Source organism: Bombina bombina, chromosome 10 (assembly GCF_027579735.1).
Source record: "Bombina bombina isolate aBomBom1 chromosome 10, aBomBom1.pri, whole genome shotgun sequence".
Taxonomy (NCBI): domain Eukaryota; kingdom Metazoa; phylum Chordata; class Amphibia; order Anura; family Bombinatoridae; genus Bombina; species Bombina bombina.
Genome location: NC_069508.1, coordinates 122,448,783 through 122,462,222, shown reverse-complemented (window position 1 = coordinate 122,462,222; position 13,440 = coordinate 122,448,783).

Genomic DNA, 13,440 nt, shown 5'->3' with positions numbered 1-13,440 from the left:
CTTCTTAACAAACCCAATAGGCTCCCTGCCAGTACTCTTTGATATTATCTCTGAGTTCGGAGCCCACAGCTACTACAAAGTTAACGTCACCAAAACAGAGGCGTTACCGGTAAGCATGCCAGCGTTTGAATTGGAAATTTTACAAACACTGTACTCCTTCCAATGGTCACGAACCTCCATTCGGCACTTAGGGGTACAGCTAGGTCCGGACCCGAAATTGGTTATCTCTATTAACTACACAACCCTCATTAAAGAGGTCACTGAGCTCACATCTTCGTGGAGCCTTAAAGAAATTTCGTGGCTGGGCCGCATTGCATCCTTCAAAATGACGATCTTGCCAAAAATTCTGTACTATTTCCACTGTATCCCTCTTAATGTACCCACTGCTTTTATAGACAAGCTCCAATCTCTTGGGCAACACTATATCTGGAATAAGTCCAGGCCCCGGATAGCGGCAAAGATTCTCCAAAAGAGATATGAATATGGAGGAGTTGCAATGCCTAACGTACGTGGATATTACGAGGCAGCCAGGCTCTCTCATATCACGGCATGGGCGGATAAGGGGGAACAGCAGGGCTGGAAAAACATAGAAACTTCGAATCTTCCCCTAGGCCTAAGATTGGCAGACTTACCCTGGATCCCTAAGCATTGTGTTGACAGCTTAGGAATACAAAATATCATTATCAGAGACAATCTGAAAGTCTGGTATAGCCTCAGAAACCTCCGCGACATCGCCCCACACCCATCTCCCATTCAATCTATACCGGCCTTACTGGCGGCTCTTCCTGATACACACATACAGCAGTGGAGGGACTTAAACCTCAAAGTGGTCTCCTGTGTGTACCCCTCGGACACCTTAATCTCACCTCATAATATCAGTACCATAATCCCAGAGCCCCCCCCGTGGGCCTCCTTTGAATATTCGAGGCTCTACGCCTTTATGACATCTTGGGGATTCCCCAAAACCCTAAACAGACCCCTGACTAATTGGGAAAAGCTATGGCAACTCCCTATCAAGACCCCTAGGCTCATATCGTTTCACTACGATCTTCTACAGTCGTCCACTAACAAAGACAGACCATGGCAGATAAGGGCCTGGGAGGGTGATTTATCCAGACCAATTTCAGATAAAGATCTATCCATAGCCATGACGTTGACTAAAAAGACGGTACACTGTGCAAATACACTAGAGGCTTACATGAAATTATTCCTAAAATGGTACTATACTCCCACAAGGCTGTCACAGATGTTCCCCACAGCGCCTCCTCTATGTTGGAGGGAATGCATGCAAAGGGGCTCAGACATGCATACTTGGTGGGATTGCCCAAAGCTGACACCTCTCTGGACTCAGGTAGAAACCCTCTGTGCTAACCTGGGGCTATCTATCCCACTAACTCCTGCAATCGCTCTTTTACACATTTTCCCGAGGAGCGTCCCAACCCATGTCTCTAAATTGGTCATCTTCGTCTTAGCGACCACGAAACTGACGATAGCAAGAGCCTGGAAACAAACCCAACCCCCAGACATAACGGCTGTCACATCTGTAATGCAGGTGTACGCCACGATGGAACAAAGCTTCTACTCCCATATGGACAAGGAAGAGCTTTACTGGCAGATTTGGGAGCCCTGGTTTAACCACCAGGGAACTCAAAGATAAATGACTGTGTGGACCCAAGGTCCTAGTCACCCCCACCACCATACCCTTACCTCTCCCTCTCCCCCCCCCCCCCCTCCTTTTCCCTCCTCCCTCATGCTCTATCTGGACTCCCCCGCCTGGAAATGCGCACTATAATTCCCAGTTGTAGTACACGGAGAGGCACTTCTAAGCTGACTTCACGAAATTCCTAGAAATTTGAGTTACTGTGTAGGACTGAGGTACTACCCGGTCCTTATAACCTAAGTTTGTTCATTCTGTTTGTAAATGATGTTTTCATAATGGATTTATTTCTGAGTTCACATTAATCGAAAATGAGGTTTATATGACAGATATTCTATTTCATTCTAGACACACTTGACCTATATACGCAGTAATGTCATTAATTGCTACACTTGCTGTGTCATACCAACGGCATAATGTTTATGTATATGTTCACCGATTGGTCACCTGCGTTGTGACATCTGCTGTAATGTTTAATCCTCAATAAAAAAACTTTTGGAAAAAAAAAAAAAAAAAGATCCAGCAGGACAAATATGTCAATGTCTTCAATTTGTCAGCTGAGGCTTACAGGCAAAAGGAAAAGAGCTCAGATGGCATTGACCCCAAGCGTTTTAAACGCCATGAAACTTTTGAGGAGTGTCTTATATGTTTTAGAGTGTACTCATGTTACCTAGAGAAATACCCTAGTCAATGTCACACAATTTTAAAATTGTACGATCGGGTTGATTGACACCCCCCTGCTGGTGGCCTATTGGCCGCAAGTCTGTAGGGGGCGGCGTTGCACCAGCAGCTCTTGTGAGCTGCTTGTGCAATGTTGAATACGGCGAGCGTATTGCTCGCCGTATTCAGCGAGGTCTGTCGGACCTGATCCGCACTGTCGGATCAGGTCCAACAGACCTTGATAATTTGGGGCCTATGATTCGGAATTCAGGCAAAAGATGGCTGGTAATCCGGTGCTCACTTTTAACACCACAGATACCCATTTGAGGCAACGCCAAGGCGCTCATGGATCTCCCTCCTCCTCCGCTAGCTTTCTAAACCAATCCTTTCAGACCCCCAAGGGAAAACATAGAGGGGGTGCATGCTGGGCATTTCAGGAGAATAGGTGTGATAAAAGGTAGCTCCTGCACCTTACGGCACTCATGCAAGTTCGTTGGTGGCTCGTACCCAGGTAGCGAATGTGCTAAGAAAAAGGAAACTCCTGCCAGCAGACAGCAAGCTAGATTTCCTTCTGTTTCAAAGAGCGCCAACACCAGTAAAGGCGCACGCTATTGAGCCTTGGCTTCAAGAGTATCCAGACCGCCAAGCAGCTCAATTGCTGTTAAACAGTTTTTACAGTGGCTTTCTTATCCCAGTAATACCAGGCATAATAGGTTTGACATGCCATTGTAACTTAAAGTCAGCATAACAGTACCCTGAAGTAGTAAGGGATAAACTTTCAAAAGAAATTAGATTGGGTAGGATTGTAGGTCCTTTCTATTCTTATACCTTACCAAATTTGATAATATCTCCATTGGGAGTAGTGCCCAAAAAAGAATTAGGGAAATTTTGCTTGATACAGCACCTCTCCCATCCTAGGGGAAGCTCTGTTAATGATGCTATCAACCCGGAATGGAGCTCAGATCAATATCAATCTTTTGATAGTTTCATAGAGCTGGTGCGCAGGGTGGGACGAGGGGCTTTGTTGGCGAAATTAGATATTGAGTCCACTTTTCGTTTATTGTCTTTGCATCCATCTGCCTTTTACCTTATGGGTTTTAAGTTTGAAGGTGGTTTCTATGTTGATCACTGCTTGCCCATGGGATGTGCCATCTCTTGTGCTTTGTTTGAAACATTTAGTACGTTTCTGCACTGGGCAGTATCTTTTTTTTTTTTTTTAAATATTTTTTATTGAGGTTTAGCATGACAAACATAAAACATAATACGCCTTTTTGACACAGGGAAAAGGTACAAACAAAATTGAGTGTAACAGTTCGGCAGTTATATAAAACAATGATAGCAGGCTAAAGAAACCTTGATTTTTCAATAAAATGGCATAAATGCCCGACCTGTTGGTAACATAGTTTTAGGCCCAAAGGACCACAATTATGCAAAGTAACTAATGGTCGGGTGTGCAGTTCGGTAGAAGCTCCCAAAGGAGAATACATATATAATAAGGAGGGGGGGGATATTCAGCGGGTAAGCACCGCTATGCATATAGGGGAAAGGGTGGAGGACGGAGCCATATATAAATACATAGGTATTTTGAGGAACATGGTGGAAACTCTAAAGTTTTTTCTCTTTTCTCTTCCCCTCTATCTCAAAGATGATGCCACAAATCAAATGGCGTCTGGCAATTTGACAAACTGGCAGCCATGACAAAGGGTATACAAACTATGGGTTGTTAGGGCATTTGACTCATATGAAGAGTAAGAAATAAGCGTGATTTAGTTAGGAGGCACTAATCATTTTGCTTGCATACTCACGGAACGGTAGATGTATTATAAAGCTCTGTTGTAAGCAAGTAGCTGAAGTCTCTAGGTGTAGGCAAGGTCAAGACGGATAAACAATAAGTAAAACTATAACAGTTGCACAACATTTCTGAATCTTCTACATAATAAGATTTATATCAGAGTAAATCCTAACCCAATACTGGCCTGCTAGAGGCAAGACCAGATCTAAACCCGTGTGATAGCGTCTATATAGCCTTAGCTCATATGAGAGGTGTCAAGAGGCTTGGGCAATGTGAAATCTAGTATTATAGTAGTTACGGTATTCATATAAGGACTTAGACATCCTAGCAGTAGGTCGAAAATATAAGGATTGTAGCCACTGACACATCTATGTACACCTTACAGTTATCTCCATACTGTTCACATAGGCTAAAGGTAAGCTCAGGAATAACGTAACAGTCTACTTCTAATAAAAGGCATTTACTAAACTTATATTAAATAGGCTAGAGTAGCAGTGTCAATCCTACAAACAATGCCAGGCAATATCATAGACTATAGTATAAGGGAGACTACATATATAAGTGCCAGATACTACTATATTTAATTATAGTAAGTGGGCTAGAGCAGTAAGAATAAGAAACAATAACATTGCACGGTTTCAGAGAGTGTTGTGCCTGCATATTAAACGCTTATAACAAAAGTAGGCAATACTTTAACCTTAATACAATTAACAAAATAAATTCTAGTTAATAAGTTGATATACCTGTCATGACACCTTTGGGAAGACTCTAACTTGAAGATGCTTAAATGTCTGGCTATTACTGGATAGTAGCATATTTAGTAACGAGCTCAAAACCAATGTTAACTATGTAATCCAATATTATCTATGTGTTGTGTCAGTGTTAGGTCATTCATCTTTAATAAAAATATAGCTCTGCAAAATCATGTCTAATATTGCACAGGCCTATGGGAAGGCATTATGCACCTATCTCCACAATTATAAGCACATGTCTATGCATCTCATACATGACTTTGTGACTTGAGATTGTGAATATATGTTTAAGAGATAGAACATTAAGGAAGCTTATCGATGGTATGTACTAGCTAAGATCACTAATAATAAAACTAAAGAACCATTCAGGCAGTGTGTCAGTATAACATAAACCAGTCGGCTCTTATCAAGAAGCATATGTTAAGTCTTATTAAAGATCTGATGGCTTAGTAGCCTAACGCCTAGATTTAGAGTTTTGCGGCCAAAGGGATGCGTTAGCTACGCGTGCTTTTTTCTGGCCGCACCTTTTAAATACCGCTGGTATTTAGAGTTCACAGAATGGCTGCGTTAGGCTCCAAAAAAGGAGCGTAGAGCATATTTACCGCAACTTCAACTCTCGATACCAGCGGTGCTTACGGACGCGGCCATCTTCAAAAACGTGCTCGTGCATGATTCCCCCATAGGAAACAATGGGGCTGTTTGAGCTGAAAAAAAACCTAACACCTGCAAAAAAACAGCGTTAAGCTCCTAACGCGGCCCCATTGTTTCCTATGGGGAAACTCTTCCTAAGTCTGCAACTAACACCCTAACATGAACCCCGAGTCTAAACACCCCTAACCTTACACTTATTAACCCCTAATCTGCCGACCCCGCTATCGCTGACCCCTGCATATTATTTTTAACCCCTAATCTGCCGCTCCGTACAGCGCCGCCACCTACATTATCCTTATGTACCCCTAATCTGCTGCCCCTAACACCGCCGACCCCTATATTATATTTATTAACCCTAATCTGCCGCCCCCAATGTCGCCGCTACCTACCTACACTTATTAACCCCTAATCTGCCGACCGCATCTCATCGCTACTATAATAAAGTTATTAACCCCTAATCCGCCTCACTCCCGCCTCACTAACCCTATAATAAATAGTATTAACCCCTAATCTGCCCTCCCTAACATCGCCGACACCTAACTTCAATTATTAACCCCTAATCTGCCGACCGGAGCTCGCCGCTACTATAATAAATGTATTAACCCCTAAAGCTAAGTCTAACCCTAACCCTAACACCCCCTAACTTAAATATAATTTAAATCTAATGAAATAAATTAACTCTTATTAAATAAAGTATTCCTATTTAAAGCTAAATACTTACCTGTAAAATAAACCCTAATATAGCTACAATATAACGAATAATTATATTGTAGCTATTTTAGGATTTATATTTATTTTACAGGCAACTTTGTAATTATTTTAACCAGGTACAATAGCTATTAAATAGTTAAGAACTATTTAACAGTTACCTAGTTAAAATAACTATTTAATAGCTAAAATAGTTAAAATAATAACAAAATTACCTGTAAAATAAATCCTAACCTGTTACAATTAAACCTAACACTACACTATCATTAAATTAATTAAATAAAATACCTACAATTACCTACAATTAAACCTAACACTACACTATCAATAAATTAATTAAATACAATACCTACAAATAACTACAATGAAATAAACTAACTAAAGTACAAAAAATAAAAAAGAACTAAGTTACAAAAAATAAAAAAATATTTACAAACATTAGAAAAATATTACAACAATTTTAAACTAATTACACCTACTCTAAGCCCCCTAATAAAATAACAAAGACCCCCAAAATAAAAAAAATGCCCTACCCTATTCTAAATTTAAAAAGTTCAAAGCTCTTTTACCTTACCAGCCCTGAAAAGGGCCATTTGCGGGGCATGCCCCAAATAATTCAGCTCTTTTGCCTGTAAAAAAAAACATACAATACCCCCCCCAACATTACAACCCACCACCCACATACCCCTAATCTAACCCAAACCCCCCTTAAATAAACCTAACACTAAGCCCCTGAAGATCTTCCTACCTTATCTTCACCATACCAGGTTCACCGATCCGTCCTCTGAAGTCTTCATCCAAGCCTCCGAAATCTTCATCCAAGCCCAAGCGGGGGCTGAAGAGTGACGTCCATCCTCTGGCTGAAGTCTGGATCCAAGCGGCGGCTGAAGAAATCCATCATCGGGCTGAAGTCTTGATCTAAGCGGGCGCTGAAGAAGTCCATCCTCTTCTACCGACGCCTACTCGCCGAATGACGGTTCCTTTAAGGGACGTCATCCAAGATGGCGTCCCTCGAATTCCGATTGGCTGATAGGATTCTATCAGCCAATCGGAATTAAGGTAGGAAAATTCTGATTGGCTGATGGAATCAGCCAATCAGATTCAAGTTCAATCCGATTGGCTGATCCGAACAGCCAATCAAATTGAGCTTGCATTCTATTGGCTGTTCCTACCTTAATTCCGATTGGCTGATAGAATCCTATCAGCCAATCGGAATTCGAGGGACGCCATCTTGGATGACGTCCCTTAAAGGAACTGTCATTCGGCGAGTAGGTGTCGGTAGAAGAGGATGGATCCGCGTCGGCTGGAAGATGATGGCTCTGGAAGAAAGAAGATTGAAGATGCCGCATCATAGAAGACTTTATCCCGATGATGGACTTCTTCAGTGCCCGCTTGGATCAAGACTTCAGCCTGATGATGGATTTCTTCAGCCGCCGCTTGGATCCAGACTTCAGCCGGAGGATGGACGTAACTCTTTAGTCCCCGCTTGGGCTTGGATGAAGATTTCGGAGGCTTGGATGAAGACTTCAGAGGACGGATCGGTGAACCTGGTATGGTGAAGATAAGGTAGGAAGATCTTCAGGGGCTTAGTGTTAGGTTTATTTAAGGGGGGTTTGGGTTAGATTAGGGGTATGTGGGTGGTGGGTTGTAATGTTGGGGGGGTATTGTATTTTTTTTTTACAGGCAAAAGAGCTGAATTATTTGGGGCATGCCCCGCAAATGGCCCTTTTCAGGGCTGGTAAGGTAAAAGAGCTTCGAACTTTTTAAATTTAAAATAGGGTAGGGCATTTTTTTATTTTGGGGGTATTTGTTATTTTATTAGGGGGCTTAGAGTAGGTGTAATTAGTTTAAAATTGTTGTAATATTTTTCTAATGTTTGTAAATATTTTTTTATTTTTTGTAACTTAGTTCTTTTTTATTTTTTGTACTTTAGTTAGTTTATTTAAATGTATTTATTTGTAGGTATTGTATTTAATTAATTTATTGATAGTGTAGTGTTAGGTTTAATTGTAGGTAATTGTAGGTATTTTATTTAATTTATTTATTGATAGTGTAGTGTTAGGTTTAAATGTAACTTAGGTTAGGATTTATTTTACAGGTAATTTTGTAATTATTTTAACTAGGTAACTATTAAATAGTTATTAACTATTTAATAGCTATTGTACCTGGTTAAAATAATTACAAAGTTACCTGTAAAATAAATATAAATCCTAAAATAGCTACAATATAATTATAATTTATATTGTAGCTATATTAGGGTTTATTTTACAGGTAAGTATTTAGCTTTAAATAGGAATAATTTATTTAATAAGAGTTAATTTATTTCGTTAGATTTAAATTATATTTAATTTAGGGGGGTGTTAGTGTTAGGGTTAGACTTAGCTTTAGGGGTTAATGCATTTATTAGAGTAGCGGTGATCTCCGGTCGGCAGATTAGGGGTTAATAGTTGAGGTTAGGTGTCGGCGATGTTAGGGAGGGCAGATTAGGGGTTAATACTATTTATTATAGGGTTATTGAGGCGGGAGTGAGGCGGATTAGGGGTTAATAACTTTATTATAATAGCGGCGCAGTCCGGTCGGCAGATTAGGGGTTAATAAGTGTAGGCAGGTGGAGGGGACGTTGAGGGGGCAGATTAGGCGTTAATAAATATAATATAGGGGTCGGCGGCGTTAGGGGCAGCAGATTAGGGGTACATAGGGATAACGTAGCTGGCGGCGATGTGTGGTCGGCAGATTAGGGGTTAATAATAATATGCAGGGGTCAGCGATAGCGGGGGCGGCAGATTAGGGGTTAATAAATATAATATAGGGGTCGGCGGTGTTAGGGGCAGCAGACTAGGGGTTCATAGGGATAACGTAGATGGCGGCGGTATACGGAGCAGCAGATTAGGGGTTAAAAAATGTAATCAAGTGGCGGCGATGTGGGGGGGCCTCGGTTTAGGGGTACATAGGTAGTTTATGGGTGTTAGTGTACTTTAGACCACAGTAGTTAAGAGCTTTATGAACCGGCGTTAGCCCAGAAAGCTCTTAACTACTGACTTTTTTCTGCGGCTGGAGTTTGGTCGTTAGATTTCTAACGCACACTTCAGCCACGACTCTAAATACCGGCGTTAGAAAGATCCCATTGAAAAGATAGGATACGCAATTGACGTAAGGGGATCTGCGGTATGGAAAAGTCGCGGCTGGAAAGTGAGCGTTAGACCCTTTCCTGACTGACTCTAAATACCAGCGGTAGCCCAAAACCAGCGTTAGGAGCCTCTAACGCTGGTTTTCACGGCTACCGCCCAACTCTAAATCTAGCCATAAGTTTTTAAAAGGTACATAGGAGGGTAGTGAGCTAAATGAATACTGTAAAAATGGAAGAGATAGTAAGACTCTGACTGTATATAATATGTAGGACTCTCTAAGAAACTAAGGGGGCAGTATAACAGACTCAACAAGGTGTAGCATGAATCAACTGAAACTATGAAGTTGTGAGCTATAACTATTTGTGCCGCTACTCCATAATATTAGCGAATAGCCAAGGTTAGTTTATGGACCTAGTAATCAGGCATAGTGAAAGATACCCACCTAGCCACTATTAGTTATGCAAATGAATAGCTATGCTTCTTTCAATCTTAATGTACAAACTAAAACACAAATAAGGGGTTTTGAACATGTAACATATAAGACTACATCAATATATAGGGTTTGTCTAATTAATGTAATTGGAGCTGGCCTGACAAACAATCCTCAGTAGAAGTTGAGAACAGTAACTAGAGTGTTTTCAGTGCCAAACAGTTCTAATATGCTATAGGTTAGGGCTCTTATCATAGTCCCATGTAACGATATTAAAAGCATTGTCAATTTCAGCCCACTCCAACTCTGAGACATGTCTGTCTAGGGATTTTAACACAGTTCATATTCTGACCATGAAAGTCCAAAAAAAATTCCCTATTGCAAATATGTTGCATAAAAACATTAAAAAACATCTTCCTAATACATAAAAATATTCTGCGTTTAAACAGACTATGAAATACTTAACAGCCTATATTGTACCTAGGTCTATAGGATAGGGGCTAAACAGACCTCATAAGGAATATTATAAATATTTTACTATCTTTTAGGTTATATAATTACCTTGAGCTATCCAACATACTCCATTGACTGATATAGTAGGTATATATGTGACCCTTAACATAGGAGACAAAACAGAGCCACAGATCAAGCAATAACTTTTAAACTAAATTGAGTCTGACTATATCTAGCATAGTAAGGTGATGCTATAACAGTCCATTTTGCAATCATTAATGCTAAGCTTGTAACATAGGGGCTAAATATCTAGACTCAGACTTTCTAACTTATATTTATCATACAAAACTTAACAAGAACAGGTTTTTTTTCATAACATGTCTCTCACACTCAGGTTATATGTAAGCAGTGAAACATAAAAAGTTCTATAAGCACTGAGAGTTCCTGAAATTCTGATTCAACCCATGAAGAAAGAGAGTTGCAGCTAGACTCTCTGTCTGCCTATAAAGGAGAGCACAGTACATTTATCCGACGCCTCTCTTCAGCCAAAGAAAAGGACTAGAATAACCGATCTCTCTCTGTGATTTCCAAAGGGCTCCTGAGGGCTGCTCCGTACATGAAAGAAGGTCACGGCAACTTGTTATTAGGCTGTTCAGGACCATTATCTCCACCGGCCATGTTGCTCCAATAATATAGGCAACAGACTTCCCAGCATGCAACATTTGACCTGTACCCATGTTCCACCTCTCTATATGCGGATGTAAACCGCTAAGCTGCGGTAAAGAGCAAACAGGTGCCATACTCCTACAAACAGCATCTCCCCGCTCCACTCCCCATAGCTGCACTGGGCAAGCCCAATCCTCTGTAGCGGCCTTTGGGGAATTCTCCTCCAACGGCAGGATAAAGGTAAGTGGAGCTGCCGGGACTCGAGGGCGACAAGCACAAGCGGTTGTTAGATATTCTGTAACCGGCGTAAGTATATGATGCAGAGAATTGTCAGAATCACATGGGGATCTCCTTTTATCTATGAGAGTGTCACGTAGGTGGTTAACTGGGCTCTCTGTACCTTCACAACTCTCGCTAACCATCAGCGGGTCAGCCCTCCCAGACTTTTCTAGATGTAGTTCAGATATCTGAGCCAGTAGTAACAGTATGTCCTCAGCAAGGTTTCGATAATGTTTCTCTAGTGACCGCTCAATTTTCTGCTCCCATACCTGCAGAGCTTCCATGATAGGCACGTTGACTGTAAGTAAATAGAGCTGAGTGACTCCACGCGGTATGTTTATATGAAGTATAATGGCGTAAAGACATAATCATAGCATATCTTTCATCATCTGAAGGTTGGAGTAGTCAGCCCCTATGTTCTGGTGAGCAGTAGAATAGTTTCAAGCTATTTCACTTGGTTTATATCTTAATTTTATAGTTGAAAGTCTGGAGCTGTAGTGAAACACGTCTAACTGCTTTGGTAGCTGGCTCCGCCCCCTGCACTGGGCAGTATCTTAATTGGCTGGATCGTATAGCTCACTACCTGGATGACTTTCTTCTGGTAGGTCACAAGGGTACTGAGGAATGCCAGCAATTAATGCAAGCAATGTGTAAACTCATGTTCAAATTGGGAGTTCCTTTAGCGGAGAAAAAAATCTGATGGCCCTTGCACTTGCCTAACATTTTTAGGTATTAAAATCGATACTGATGCAATGCTTTGTAGGTTACCCTCTGATAAAGTTCAGAATATGCTAAAGGTGGTTACATTGGCCACTTCTAGAATATCTATTTCCCTAAGGCAACTGCAGTCTCTCCTAGGCCTTCTTAATTTCGCGGGTAGAGTCATTCCAATGGGAAGGGGTTTTAACCATTGATTGGAAGGTAGGCTGAGAGGTAGAGTTAAGTCATCAGACAAAATTTTTGTTACTGAGGGTATGAGAGCTGACTTAAAAGTTTGGGAAGTTTTTATCAGGAAATGTAATGGTATTTGTTTCTGGCGCTCTCACCCAACATCCAGCCAGCTTTTACATCTGTTCACTGACACAGTGGGGTCCAAAGGCTATGGAGCATACTTTTGGGGGCAATGGAGTGCAGGTTCTTGGCCCAAGGATTAGAACGTTAGGGGTTTAACTCGTAATCTCACCCTTTTAGAACTCTTTCCTATAGTGTTAGCTATGGGGCACTCAATTCTCAAACAGAACTGTTATCTTCTGGACAGATAATCTCAGTGTGGTACACGCCATTAATGGCCTTTTGGCTACGGCTGAAGTAGTAGTCTGCTTGTTACAACATTTGGTGTTACGCTGCCTGGAACTTAACCTACACTTTCAGGCCAAACACGTCCCTGGGGTTAATGATGTGCTAGCTGATGCTCTATCTAGATTTGATTGGGTGACTTTAGATGCCTCGCACCCGAAGCTGCTCAAGAAGGTTTACCCTGTCCTGGTTTCCTTTGTCAGCTACTCGATCCTGGATATCCCTGCTCCCTCTAGTGCAAGCTTCATTAGCCCCATACACCTGGCGCTCCTACATGAGTCTGTGGCAAGAATGCGAAATAGTTTGCCACGATCAGAAAGTGGAGGCTGCAGAGGCGTCGCAAGTCACTCTGTGTGACTGGCTGGTGAGTCTTTGGCATGCGGGCGCCCTTCACGGAGCTATGTTACGAAGGGCAGCTTCACCCCTTTTTTATACTGCACACTTGCCTTGCCCGATACAACTAACTCAAATTTGGTGCATCAAGTTGTAAAGTTTGGGGGAGATCGCAACCTCAACATAGTGACTCGAGATTGCCCATTATGCATGACCGGCTTGAGTGGCTAGTGAGGCTTTGGGGCATGCCTGCTCCTCCTCTTATGAGTTTTGCTATTTCAAGCTGCGTTTGTGTTAGCTTATTCAGCAGCTCTTCGCATAGGTGAACTAGTGTCGCCGTCTAATAGCCAGACTGATAGAAGTGTGCAAAGCAATCACCTTCGAGTTTCTCCAGATTCTCTCTTTACTTGCCTTGTTCAAAAAAGGGTCAGCAGTGTAAGGGTGTGTGGCTTACTATCCATAAAGTGCAAGGCATTTGCTGCCCGGTTATGTCTATAAATACATTCAGGAATGTAGCCCCCCCCAACTACTGGAACTTTGCAAATGCATGCTAACAGAACTTTCTTATACGTCCATCAGCTCCGTAGAATCCTAGCTAAGGCGGCTGAAAAGTCTAGACGTGACTAGAATTGCCC